This window comes from Protopterus annectens, chromosome 12.part0 (genome assembly GCF_019279795.1).
Source record: "Protopterus annectens isolate FY-2018-M chromosome 12.part0, PAN1.0, whole genome shotgun sequence".
Taxonomy (NCBI): Eukaryota; Metazoa; Chordata; order Ceratodontiformes; family Protopteridae; genus Protopterus; species Protopterus annectens.
The window spans coordinates 79,771,552-79,783,071 of NC_056746.1; positions in this window are offsets into that span (position 1 = coordinate 79,771,552).

Genomic DNA, 11,520 nt, shown 5'->3' on the forward strand with positions numbered 1-11,520 from the left:
TTTCCATATTTTGCTTGACCGCATATTCCTCACACATGCTGTTTTAATGTGCTACCATTCTTCTTCCACTCCACCTATTTCCGCTTCTTCCTGAAGCGCTACACACCTGTGTAATTACTTGAACTCGTGTACTTTCTGTCTAGTCATTATGCAGGTCTGCAACCTGGACTCTGTTGACATTAGAGCCTTCTGTGCAGCAGCAGGTGCAGCATTCACAAATCTCACCTGTACAATTGCATTTGTTCAGTGTTTAGCATTTACAAGGCGCAGCAGGTGCAGCATTCACAAATCTCACCTGTACAATTGCATTTGTTCAGTGTTTAGCATTTACAAGGCGCAGCAGGTGCAGCATTCACAAATCTCACCTGTACAATTGCATTTGTTCAGTGTTTAGCATTTACAAGGCGCAGCAGGTGCAGCATTCACAAATCTCACCTGTACAATTGCATTTGTTCAGTGTTTAGCATTTACAAGGCGCAGCAGGTGCAGCATTCACAAATCTCACCTGTACAATTGCATTTGTTCAGTGTTTAGCATTTACAAGGCGCAGCAGGTGCAGCATTCACAAATCTCACCTGTACAATTGCATTTGTTCAGTGTTTAGCATTTACAAGGCGCAGCAGGTGCAGCATTCACAAATCTCACCTGTACAATTGCATTTGTTCAGTGTTTAGCATTTACAAGGCGCAGCAGGTGCAGCATTCACAAATCTCACCTGTACAATTGCATTTGTTCAGTGTTTAGCATTTACAAGGCTACCTATTCACAAATTGATGATGCGGAGCTATAATATTGAACTGCTTGTGCACCTGTACTTGTATGGCCCAAGGTGTGTGTGTGTGTGTGTGTGTGTGTGTGTGTGTGTGTGTGTGTGTGTGTGTGTGTGTGTGTGTGTGTGTGTGTGTGTGTGTGTGTGTGTGTGTGTGTGTGTGTGTGTGTGTGTGTGTGTGTGTGTGTGTGTGTGTGTGTGTGTGTGTGTGTGTGTGTGTGTGTGTGTGTGTGTGTGTGTGTGTGTGTGTGTGTGTGTGTGTGTGTGTGTGTGTGTGTGTGTGTGTGTGTGTGTGTGTGTGTGTGTGTGTGTGTGTGTGTGTGTGTGTGTGTGTGTGTGTGTGTGTGTGTGTGTGTGTGTGTGTGTGTGTGTGTGTGTGTGTGTGTGTGTGTGTGTGTGTGTGTGTGTGTGTGTGTGTGTGTGTGTGTGTGTGTGTGTGTGTGTGTGTGTGTGTGTGTGTGTGTGTGTGTGTGTGTGTGTGTGTGTGTGTGTGTGTGTGTGTGTGTGTGTGTGTGTGTGTGTGTGTGTGTGTGTGTGTGTGTGTGTGTGTGTGTGTGTGTGTGTGTGTGTGTGTGTGTGTGTGTGTGTGTGTGTGTGTGTGTGTGTGTGTGTGTGTGTGTGTGTGTGTGTGTGTGTGTGTGTGTGTGTGTGTGTGTGTGTGTGTGTGTGTGTGTGTGTGTGTGTGTGTGTGTGTGTGTGTGTGTGTGTGTGTGTGTGTGTGTGTGTGTGTGTGTGTGTGTGTGTGTGTGTGTGTGTGTGTGTGTGTGTGTGTGTGTGTGTGTGTGTGTGTGTGTGTGTGTGTGTGTGTGTGTGTGTGTGTGTGTGTGTGTGTGTGTGTGTGTGTGTGTGTGTGTGTGTGTGTGTGTGTGTGTGTGTGTGTGTGTGTGTGTGTGTGTGTGTTGTGTGTGTGTGTGTGTGTGTGTGTGTGTGTGTGTGTGTGTGTGTGTGTGTGTGTGTGACTGTGTGTGTGTGTGTGTGTGTGTGTGTGCACCTGTACTTGTATGGCCCAAGGTACCCCTTTTCATTAACACACCTGGCATGAATTTGCTTGAGTGCAGCTGTAGCTTACAAAAGTTAGCAAACACTTCAAAAACAGAGTGTGTGTGTGTGTGTGTGTGTGTGTGTGTGTGTGTGTGTGTGTGTGTGTGTGTGTGTGTGACTGTGTGTGACTGTGTGTGTGTGTGTGTGTGTGTGTGTGTGTGTGTGTGTGTGTGTGTGTGTGTGTGTGTGTGTGTGTGTGTGTGTGTGTGTGTGTGTGTGTGTGTGTGTGTGTGTGTGTGTGTGTATGTGTGTGTGTGTGTGTGTGTGTGTGTGTGTGTGTGTGTGTGTGTGTGTGTGTGTGACTGTGTGTGTGTGTGTGTGTGTGTGTGTGTGTGTGTGTGTGTGTGTGTGTGTGTGTGTGTGTGTGTGTGTGCACCTGTTTTGTAGCTGGACAGATATTTATAACCTCTCTCAAAAGTTGGTTGACTTGAGGACAGGAAGAAAGGAGGGCAACAAGCAAAAATGGTCAAAATGTGAATTTTTATAGATGAATAAGAAAGGCCAGAGGACAGTAATTCACACAAACAATCAAGAACCAGATGCAAGGGGTCTTGGTACTTGGTAGAGCACCAACTAGAAAAATTCCCCCATTTACACATATATGACCTTCCGGTAGCAGGTGTTTTAGCCTCCTTCAGTAACTGCTGCATGCCTTCAGAAAAAAGTGCTTAAAATTAATTAAAATTCTGTCATCAAGGTAATTAGTTGAAGAGTTTTCAGGCTGGAGGGTATCAGACAATTTCTGTCACATGTGACTAATTCCATCTTGTGGGGAATTCTATGGTAATTGCCCTTGGGGAGCTTTAAAAGATGGGAGAACCACTTTTGCCTGGGATAAAAGGAAGTAATCACTACAATCTTTGGGAAGTCCTTCAGAATTCTGAGAAAAAACCTGAATGTTAGTGGAAAGGGTGGAAAAGCACAAAGGCATATTTCAATCCATGGGAATGAGAAAGCATCTAAAATCCCTGTATATCTCTCAACTGTCCAGATTTTCACAGAATGTCCAGATTTTTGCCTCATATTCCTCATATTTTTGGTCTGTTACTCATAAAATGTGTGGTTTAATGGCAAATTACTGAGGATTGAAGTCACTAAGTAATGACATACATTTGAGTTTCAGACTTCATATCTTCCAGTAACTTTCTAAATTTATTAATAATATTTAAAATCTCTCCCTATTTTTGGGCCTTTGTCCCCCTATTATTTTAGGCTTTGTGCAGATTTCTTATGCTAACAGGTTGAGAAGTATGCATCCATGCCCATTTGCAATGAATCCTAGGGCACAGTATCTTTAACTGTCGGTTTTGAAAGGAGGCAAACAGATCTGTCTGAGGTGTTCCCTACAGTTGGATAAATTTCTGAAGGATGCTCTGGCACAGCGTCCATTTGTGAGGGCCTGTCCTGGTCCGTATTAACTTGGCTGCTACAATATTTTCCTCTGATAGAATTTATGAACTGTTAAGAGCCAAATCGAGCAGAGTTGTTACCTCCCAGTCTATCAAAGCAAGTCTGAAAAAGGGGTACGAGTAAGATCTGGTACCCCACTGTTTTTTTTTTTTTTTGTATGTACCTCATCCTGTACCTGTGTTTTTTACATGTGTAGAGTAAGTTCAGATAGTTGTAAGTTCAGATTGCTATCAACCTGAGTACCCAGATCACATAAAACTGGCTCTACACTTAGGAGAATGTTGTCTATAGTATAAATAGCAAAGATATCAGTAAATTCTGAACAGTAAGAGGCCCAGCACAGAACCCTGTGGTACACCATTGGTGTCTGGTCGCTTGCTAGAGGAGAAATCATCCACTGTCTGTCAGTGAGACAGATGCCTATCTGTCTCATAATGTAGGAGTCAATTCCCAAATGACAGAGTATTTCTGTAATACCTGAGTTGGAGATTGTGTCAAATGCCTTGGCTAGATCAAAATAGGCAGTATACTGTCTTTCCCTCGTCCAGGGCCTTGGTGACTTTTTCAAAGAAGTCAACCATGTTTAACAGGCATGATCTACCTTTAATGAATCCATTCCAGGTTGGGCCCAGAGTTTGGAGATTACCTATGTCCTTGTTAATAAGGTCCATAATGATTCTTTGTGTGGACTTGCAGATGGAGCTAGTCAAGCTTATGGGTCTATAATTCACAGGGTCAGGTGATGGTCCCCTTCTCTGCAGAGGGATTACTGTTGCTGTCTTCCATTTCAACAGAACATAGCCAGTTTACTGGCTGTAGTTAAACAGGAATCCAAGTGGGTCTTCTAGGTCATGTTTTTAAGTTGTTTAAAAGGCAACCTGGGATGTTGTCTGGTCACATTGATGCTGTGGTTTTGGCCTTAGAGAGTGCTGAAATTACCTGCTCCCTTGAGAAAATAGGTTGAGGAATGGTGCAGATATACTTTGAGGATAACTGAAGGGGACAAGGGGATGAAGTTTGCTCCAAATCTGTCAGCTATCAAATTGGCTATTTCCTCCGGTTGAGTATGGTTCATGCCATCCACAATCAGTATAGTGCATAGTTTGGTATTCCCTTTTAGATTTTGGACGTAGTTAAAGAATGCCTTGTGATTATCCTTGGCTAGGGAGGCTATTTTTGCTTTGTAATTAACTTTGGAGGACGTGACAAGATCTGTAAATTGTTTTTTATGCTAGAGAGGGAATTCTTCATCGGCTGAGCCAGTTCCCTCTTGTTTTTGGACATTAGTTTCTTTATCCTGTTATATGGACTGTTTATGCTAGAGGTCCACTAGGGCAGTTTGTTTTTTCGGCAAGATGTGGTTTTAATCTAGTCAGGTACAGCTAATGCTATACAACTGCTTAAGTGGTAATACAGGGCATTGGTGTACACCTCTACATAGGAGTCCATGTTATCTTCACTAGGGAGGGCTTTGAAACTTCTTATACTATCCTTTAGAAGGAGGCAATTTGTCTTTGAAAAATTAAGAATTTTTGAGCTTGCTGGAGTATCTGGTTGTATAATTACACTGAATGAGACTGATTTATAGTCTGCTCTTACCAGGGAGGACATCACATGGGGGCGGGGGGTAATGATCTCCAGTGTTAGTGGCCAGGTCATGTCATGTCCATGACATATGAGCCTCTTGTGGGTGTGTGGACTACCTGTTCCAGAGCATTTGCATTGACAAAGTCCAATAACCTCTGAGCCAGAATGTGCTTTTGTATGTTTCCCAGGCAGTGGTAGGATAATTAAACTTACCTATGAGTAAGTTGTTGGGCTGTATGGCAAGTGACTTTAGTAAGTCCAGGTATGCAGTATGCTTTGCCTGTTTCATGGTGAGGGACCTATAACTGGGTCTATATTATTTCATTGAAACTCCAATTCCATGAATACCTATTCACTGACCCCTATTCAGCTTACTACATTTTTATTAATTGCACAAATCAGCGAATGTTAACTAATTAAATAGGCCAACATACAAACTGATATGCACAGTAGTATAGCAAACCTACTAAACTGGGGTCCTGCACTCCCCACTCTCACTACTTATACATACCAACTCTGAGATCGTACTACAGTGAGGAAAAGGGCAAATTTCCATATGTTGGCAAACTAATTCAGTGTCCTGGAAAAAAAAGTTCACTGATTTGAACTTTTGATAAAAGCACGTTTGCTGAATAGGTGTTGATGAATAGGTATATGTGGAACTGGAGTTTCAGTGAACTAATATAGACCCCCCTATAGCTAGCTCTGATGTGGTAGGGGGCTTTACCTATAGTTAATTGGACATGGAGTAGCTCAAGAGAGTCATACTATTTGACCAGTTTTGAGCTGTATTTTATCCTTAATGAAGATGGATACACCTCCTCCTTTGGTTCCTTCATCCTCAGTTTGTGGCTGAATGTATGGAAGGTATCATAGCCCCACATGGCCTGGGGGTGATGTCTTTACCATGTCTCGGTGACTGCACAGACGTCAGCATCTTCCAAAGTGAGGACTTTTTCCAGGAAATGCAGTTTCTTGTTTAGACTCCTTGCATTAAGCAGAAGTACCTTGAGTTTATCTACAGAGGATTTTGTTATATTTGGAAGTTGGTTATTTTGACACTGCCTAAAAGGGCACAAATAGGGGTGGCTAATGCCTTTGCAAGTATCTGAAATCCTAGAGGTGACAGATGCAGACCATCTCTGGCAAAGCAGCAAGACCTGTCAACCATGTCTCCCAGGATGACAGACATTGGATCCCCTTGGACTGACAGCAGAAGCTAAGCCTATTGTTAAAGTCAATCATTTTTATTTAATTTGTGGAATAATTCTTGGAGAAGTAGGCTTATTCATGCCTGTGACACATACTCTGAAAACTCAGTTGTGTCTCTCTTCATACAGTCCAGTGAGATATATCTCAAGTCATTCACCGCCACATGGACTATGATGGAGTCATACCGATACTTGTAGTTGAGTGGCTTCATGGATCATGGCACCTAACAGGGAGCTAACTGTAACCAGCTCCTTAGCCAGGCTGACTCAGAATCTTGAATCTTTTTTAGAAAAAGATAACTCTCTCTTTTTTTTATCAGAAACTACTTTACAAGAAGGATCAACAGCCTGAATAAAAACATGAGCCAGACTGAGTAAACTATTTCTAAACAAAGAAAACTGAGGAAGACTAGATAAATGCTTGGTTTTGTGGTTCTTTCTGACAGGTAAAATAAGACCAGGTGTGCTACTTATGCCAGCAGCAGCTTGCCCAGGGATAGGCACAGAATTCTGACCCAACAAGGAAACCTTCCCTATTCCCAATCCCAGAACCAACATGAGTGGTTTTCCCTTGCCCACTAAGGGGACCCCAACAACCACAGAGGATGTGGCTAACCCCTAGTTGACAGTGGCTGTAGGTCATACACCAGACAGTAAAAGATGAGTGGTCTGAGGTAGAACAAATAGCCACAGCAGAGTCACCACCTGCAGATGAGGCAAATCGCTGGCCTGCTGTGGTGGAAAAGGCTCATTTTTTTTATTTTTGTGTCTAGAAGAAGGACTGAACATGGGATTGGTAGTCTGTTCATTGGTCAAGCTGAAAATGATGCCCATACATCTCAACCTCTTAGTGCAAGAAATCTGGACAAAGCCCAACAAAATGGAGGGACAAAGGTGCAAAAATTGGGACATATTTTAAATATTTCTCTTATAAACTTAGAAAGTTGCTACAGTAACAGAGTTTGTTTTAACATACATTTTCTGAAGGATTTGAAGTCTAAAACTCAAATGTATGTCATTATTTAGTGACTTAATTCCTCACATAATCCCAGTGATTTGCCAGAAAACCACATATTTTCTGAGGAACAGACCAAAAATATGAGTCAAAAATCTGGACATTCTGTGAAAATCTGGACAGTTGAGAGGTATGATGATGCCTCTTTCCCATGGAAGACAAGCAACAATTGCTGGTAAACACTACCAGTCCATAAAAGTTACTTTTCTGACAGAAAAACACAGCAAAAAAAAAAAAAAAAAAAAAAATTAAAACACTATTCCAGATGCAGAAAAGTAAAATAAGCACAATCTGTCCACAGAAAAAATAAAGTGCATTACTTTACATCACTTTAAACTGACACAAAAATAGCACTCCGCTTAAAAGTACATTGTAATCTTGAGACAGTCCGTTAAAACAACACACCTAACATTCAAATAACTTTTCTTTAGAGGTAGGTAATAAAGTATTAAAATTAAGAAAATAGGTTTCCCCACAAAGGGAGCTTATCTGCCCAGCAAAGGAAATCAGTAGCCACTGCTGATTCTCGAAAACCTCAGAGAGGTGCATTGTTCGGCATCAGTAAGACTCAGAAGGGCTTCACGCCCAGACTTGTCTTTCAGTCAGCTCAGCTCAAGCTGCCTGACAGTTCAGACATGTGGAAGGGGCCTTGAAACTTTATAAGCTGGTTGGCTTATAAAACAGCAGACCAATATAATGAACATCTAGATGATGCCAAGTCAGGAACACTAACAAGAGAAGATTGGCACCAAGGGCTAGCAGTGAAATATCTTGGCTTGGACCCAGGAGCACCAATCTGATCTTTGGCTCATCAGATCTGCTTGACCTTAAACAAAGGTAGAGGAACATTTGCATTCCCCCTCTATTAACGTCTAGATGTTTCCTTTTCATTTTCCTCTTTCTGACTTATCTTTGTGCTCTGTTTATTTCCATTTCATCTTCTCTTTCCTTTTCTCCTCAGAATTTTTGGCGGGAAATAGGGACAACATAACTTGACTGGTAGAAGAAATAGGAGGCAGCTATTCTTTGAGAACCCATTTAACCTATTGATCACTGAGGGCTTAGGGCTCAATGGCAGAACACGCTCAGCACTCTCTGTCTAGGTGGGACACACCCAGTCAACACACTTATCCTGTGACTCTGTGAAGGGCAATTTATGCCAACATCTCATAATTTTTTGGAATCCTGAAGCTGGTTTTCTCTATAACTCAAGGCAAACTAACAACAGAAGAAGCACCGAGACATAAGATGCACACACACCCACATATGCAGACCACACACACACAAATGCACACACACACATACAAATACACATACTCACACACACTCACACACACACACAAACGTACACACGCACACGCGCACACGGGCGCACGCACACACACAAACACACACACACACACACACACACACACACACACACACACCAAAAGGAAGAATCAATCAGCAGCAACTGTTTATCAAAGCTAAGCCTAAAAATATAGTAAAGCTATAAGAACATCGAATATATTATTGCTAGAAAAAATATAGATATAGCTATAAAATTACATATATTTATATCTCTCTAACTCTGGATATATATATATATATATATATATATATATATATATATATATATATATATATATATACATATACATATATATATATATATATATATATATATATATGTATATATATATATATATATATATATATATATATACATATATGGATTCACGTCATAAACTCAAATACTGAAATCTTGAATTTCAGTATCTCGAGACCAGGAAGCCGAAAATCGATAAACCCAAAACCACAGAAGAGCAAAATATTAAATTGAGACTTCTATACAAAACATACCACACACACAAACCAAACATACACCTCCCTACACATACACTAACACAAACAACTACCCGACATACAAGCAGAGGGGCAAGCCCACCTACACCCCCATGTGGAGGGCTGTACCCCCCACACCCCCCTACTTAAATAAACTAACTCCGAGGTTGTACTACACAGACAAACACACAAAAACACCACTACACAAGCTACATTCCCCTTGCACACACACATCACACTAACAAAACACACGGACACACACTAAAGCCCCTACCCAAAACCCATAAAACACAAATACTAACCTACATCTCCAACCATCCACTCACACACTGCAACACCAGAACCGCTAATTCAAAATCTCCAAACTTCGGGATTTTGAATTTCGCACTTCTGGGGTTTCGGTATTCTGCACTTTCACCTTTCTGGTCTCAGGCAACTGAAATTCAAGATTTCAGTAGTTCGAGCTTCTGAGGAAAATCCATATATCTACCTATCTATATACACACACACACACACACACACACACACACACACACACACACACACACACACACACACACACACACACACCCTCACCGAGGTAAACAAAACCTAACACTGTACACTCTAAAATTAGCTAAAGAAAAAAGGTTATGCAGAAGAGGAGATACTAAAGGCAGAACGTTCTGTCCAAGTTCACTTATCTAAGAGCTTTGGAGACTGTGGCTGAAGTGGCAAATGAGATATAAGGATATCAGAGTAGTGCATTATGGGGGAGAAGATGGATCCTCTGAGAATAAAACTCTAACCTGCCAACTTTGGATCTGATTGGCTCCAATAAGCCATTGGCTGAGGCAGAGAGAAAGACATTAGATTCATTGTTTTGTACAGGGAACATGTGCAGAAAAGCAGAAGGCAATCTGTTGAAGAAGATTTGGGACAGACAGGAAGAAGGCAGGGGGAAACAAGGGTGTCCAACAGAGAGATTGATGGAGTGTGTAAGAGTAGACATGAAACAGTCAGTCATGAGTATTGAAGAAGGTAGGACAGAGAGAGGTGGTGACACTTGACACAACACCCTGATCCCAGGAAGAAAATTAGAAATAAGGGTTTATGATAATAATGGTAGCCGTTAATAATTCTCCTGCTAGGCCATCCAAAAGCCACGTCGCCACCATATAATATATTCTCTTTGCCAACTACTGTGAATCAAGATCCAAAATTTCAGTTGTATCACTCCACTTTCATCCTTAGATCAAGACATCTCCCATTTTGCACCTGTCAGCCTGAGATCCCATATAAATAACTTTTCTGTCTTTCACATTTTATTTTCTCCTCAGCCTTTCATCTTCCTTCCTTCCTTGGCATGTCAGAAGAGCAGCACCAAAATAATTTACCTTAATTGCCAGAACACTTTTTTTTCACAGATAATCAGTTTTCTTCCAGCTTCATCTGTTTCATTTAATTTATTTCTTAACCAGCCGTGTGCGTGTGTGTGTGTGTGTGTGTGTGTGTGTGTGTGTGTGTGTGTGTGTGTGTGTCTGTGTGTGTGTTTGATATCAGTTCAATGACCTCTGAAAAAAGATTTGTTAAGAACCTAAGTAATTTTTTTTCAATAATTTTTATTTTTATTTTTACATTAATAAATGTCACAAATAAAAACCATCTTACAACATGACCGTGTGCATATATATATATATATATATATATAGATATATATATATATATATATATATATATATATATATATATATATATATATACACACATACATACATACACATACATATACATATATATATATATATCTATATATACACACATACATACATATATATATATATATATATATATATATATATATATATATAAATATACATACATACATACATACACACATATATACATAAATACACATACACACATATACATATGTTATACATTGATGTCAAATACCACAGGATATAAGTCATACAACATATCTATTTACACTATGTACATAGATGCTTTCATTGTTAATTCCATAGTTATATAGACAGTATATACATTCGTAATATCCAAGTTATTATTTAATATCTGAACTTGTATGTGTTCTTTGGTTCCATTATAGTGTATTTATAAGTTGCTGTGTGATGTATTATGCTAATATGATGTTAAAGGTTTGTTCCCAAATTTCTCTGGATTTCATGTTTTTGTTTCTTTTATCTATTACTATTTTATGAGCTAAAAGGTGTTGTATAGCTACTTGTTTAAAACCCTCCCAAGAGATATTTATCGTATCTAGCCATTTAAAAGCTATATACAGTTTCATTGGTAGGAAAATTGTTAAAAGTGTATTTGCTTGTTTTCTTGGGATGTTGGGTGGGAGAATGTGTAACAGAGTGAATTCCCAAGTTAATGTTGATGTTTGATAACCCGTTTTTTGTAATTGTACCTTGAGAGAGTTCCAGAGTTTATAGACACATTTACAGCTCCAAAATACATGGATTAAGTCAGCTATCTGGTCCTTACAGTGTTAAATTTGTGTAGGATTGCAGGTGTAAAATAAGCATTATTATTGATCACGAGCTGAGTGTATGCTAACTTTTTGAGGGGTAGAATCTTCAGTGTTAGATTGATTGCCTGGCTTATTTGCTGATCATCTATGGATGGTTTAATTTTTCTCCAGTAGTTAGAGAAGAGGA